This window comes from Geospiza fortis, unplaced genomic scaffold (assembly GCF_000277835.1).
Source record: "Geospiza fortis unplaced genomic scaffold, GeoFor_1.0 scaffold27, whole genome shotgun sequence".
In the NCBI taxonomy this organism is placed as follows: domain Eukaryota; kingdom Metazoa; phylum Chordata; class Aves; order Passeriformes; family Thraupidae; genus Geospiza; species Geospiza fortis.
The window spans coordinates 3689223-3689669 of NW_005054329.1; the positions used below are offsets into that span (position 1 = coordinate 3689223).

The window sequence follows — 447 nt, forward strand, 5'->3', positions numbered from 1 at the left end:
TTCAGCAGCAGGTAATTCTGAGCTCAGCCAACTCGCTCTGCGTCTGCAGCTCCGTTCTCTGTGTCCTACCAAAGCCCTTAAAAACACACAGCACAAACCAAAACCATTCTTCACCTTCAGCAAAACCCACAGGCAGGCCTTCTGCAACCAGCAACAGGAGCAATGGGAAACATGCTTTGACAGTCAGGATGGGGGGAAAAAACAAGTTGTAGGAACATATAAGCACCCCAAACTCAAATAGGATAAACCAAACCCTGTGGCCATTCTTCCAGCCCTGACCTGACCCCATGAGCCTGGTGCTCATAGTAAAACCATCCAAATTGCCTGCCAGGCACCAGGGCTCAGCTGCCGCTCCCATCACTGCCAGGAGGTGCCACAGCCAAGAAGAACCTTGGGGATTTGCAGATTGTCCCATGACGTCCCCACTGTGGGTGCCAAAGTTCAGCA

At 51.9% G+C, this 447-nt stretch overlaps 1 protein-coding gene across 1 annotated transcript in view; it reads right to left on the reverse strand.

Moving 5' to 3' along the window:
- CACFD1 (calcium channel flower domain containing 1) overlaps window positions 1-447 on the reverse strand; it is a 7348-nt gene that overhangs the window by 6210 nt on the left and 691 nt on the right. The window lies entirely within an intron of this gene.